General features: G+C 43.9%; 1 non-coding gene across 1 annotated transcript; it reads left to right on the forward strand.

The window, feature by feature from the left end:
- Positions 1–1,258: 1,258 nt before the first annotated feature.
- LOC143262603 (5.8S ribosomal RNA) lies at positions 1,259–1,413 on the forward strand. The gene has a single exon (XR_013036348.1). It is a non-coding gene; the product is annotated as a 5.8S ribosomal RNA (ribosomal RNA).
- Positions 1,414–2,500: the final 1,087 nt, after the last annotated feature.

The raw sequence follows: 2,500 nt of genomic DNA on the forward strand, positions 1-2,500 counted from the left end.
GGATAAGAATTCATATAAAAAAAAAAGATATTGTTGAGCCCGCCAGATCATTCGTGCGTGATTTACACGGCCAGACGTGTGTACTACACGTATTAGGCCTTTGATCTGCGTTGCGTAGGCCACAACAAATCTTTCAAAGAGAGAGATATATGTGTTGTTGGGGTTTGTGATTATGAAGGTGCCCCAACGCACAAAAATATATAAAAATGTACAAAGTTGGGATGTGGTGTGGTGGAGAAGAGTTGGGCCCGACCAGATCATTCGTGCGTGATTTACACGGCAGACGTGTGTACTACACGTATTAGGCCTTTGATCTGCGTTGCGTAGGCCATCTTCCTTCCAAGACACACACGTGTTGGGGTTTGTGTGATTTTATGATAGTGCCCCAACACGGAAAAATAAGCGTACGAGAAGAGTTGGGCCCGACCAGATCATTCGTGCGTGATTTATACACGGCCAGACGCGTATTATATTACACGTATTAGGCCTTTGATCTGCGTTGCGTAGGCCATCTTCTCGATAGAGAGAAAGCCCAATGTATTCTTTTTTCTTTCTTTACAGTTGTAGTAGGACAGGGAGGGATGCGAGCGTGCTAATCACGCTTCCTCAAGTCTTCGCTGTGGTGTGTAAAAAAAAAAGAAAAAAAGGAATCGTTGGGAAAGTCCAAAGGACGAAAATATCGGGCAGTCTGAAGATAACTTAATGCTCGTTTACATTGGTATCAAGAGAGACCGGCTTGTGTAGCTCGTTTCAATGCTGTGTCGTTGTCATTGACACCCTACTCTGTTGCGCGCTAGTGGCAGCATGAGCGTGGGACGTATATATATATATATGACACCCAGCTAGAGCCGGCCGTGAGTCCGTCCGGTGTAAATAACGACGAAAGGAGAGAGAAACTTTTCGAATCCAGTATCGGGTTGATAATTGTCCAGTTTGAATATCCATATCCCCGTCGTTTTTGGAGGTGATATACTCTCTGTGTTTCTTCGATAGAAGGCTTTTCAATGTTCTATTCGCTCCGACCGTCGAACTTGCAAGAAAACAGTGGTTTTGGATTTGCTCGTACATATATATATGGTTTCGACGGAAATATCTCGTTCTTTAAGGGACAATTATGTCGTCGTACGACGACTCCCGAATCTCCTTCGCGCGCTGGTTGGAGCTCTTCGGGTATCGGCTTGTTCCGAAATATAACACAAAAATGTGGTGGATAGCAAATACACATTATATTATATATGAGAGAATAAAAGGGAAAAATTACCCTGAACGGTGGATCACTTGGCTCGTGGGTCGATGAAGAACGCAGCTAATTGCGCGTCAACGTGTGAACTGCAGGACACATGAACATCGACATTTCGAACGCACATTGCGGTCCACGGATACAATTCCTGGACCACGCCTGGCTGAGGGTCGTTTACGTACTTATAAACTGCTTGCGTTGATGGCACTTGTTGCCTATATACGTACGAGCGAATGATGGGCGCTTCGTCGGCGTTTGTCGCGGTCCTATGGATATTGAGAAATTTTACGTACGTCTAACAGTCTTCGAGAGAGATGGAAATCGTGTTCGAACTAGCGTGAGTGTGGAAGGCGGTGTCGTGTGTCGTATATGTTTTATATACGTCCGCCCGTCTGAAACACCGCTTCGAAGCGGTGACAAAATCTTTTTCGGGACGATTCGTATTCGTAGAACTATCGAGATTTCACTGGTACATTTTCAACGCGCTCCCGACGTCGCCTGAAATGAAACGAGATGGGTTTAACCCACGAAAGCGTACTACACGAGTCTGTCCTATGTGAAGACTGTGTACAGAGATCGAACGAACGCATGAAAGAAATTGAACGAAAGAACACATAACCCGCAAAAATATAGAGTAGAATTGTGACCGTTGCTTCGAATTTGAATTTATATGTATATATATATCATAGCCCCAGGGAGTGGAACCTATGAGTGTGGAAGGATGTCTCTTACCGTTATGTTGTCAGAGGAAAAAAAGTCTCTCTCTTCGTACGACACATTTGTGTACGAATTGTATCGATGGCTATATAGATCCGATGTTGCACATATTCTGAGTAAAGAACACCCCACCCGGGTTACCGTCCTAAAACTCTTCTATTGGTGTGGCTATGATGTGTGTGTCAACGCAATCGCGAGTCTGGTTCTACGGGAAAACCGTTTGTCGGTCGCCCCATATATCTTTTTGTTCTCTTCAAATGATCGAATAGCGAAACCGCACGAGATCAATCGGTCGTCTAGTCCCCGAAAGTACTTTTCGGACGGACGTTAAAGTTATACCGATTGTAATCGTCTTGCGAGTGTTTCGAAGATCTATATTTGGAGAGGATATCGAATTTTATAAAAGATATATTGGTGAGGCGCGATAAACGGTTTTTTTTTTGCTTTAAGGGTTTTTTGTGTTTTTTTTATTTTTTTTTTTTTTTGTGTTGCTCTGTACACGTTTCGCAAAATGCTTTCGGGGGGGGGGAAGCTCTGAAAAAA

The sequence above is a fragment of the Megalopta genalis genome, unplaced genomic scaffold, assembly GCF_051020955.1.
Source record: "Megalopta genalis isolate 19385.01 unplaced genomic scaffold, iyMegGena1_principal scaffold0155, whole genome shotgun sequence".
NCBI lineage: Eukaryota > Metazoa > Arthropoda > Insecta > Hymenoptera > Halictidae > Megalopta > Megalopta genalis.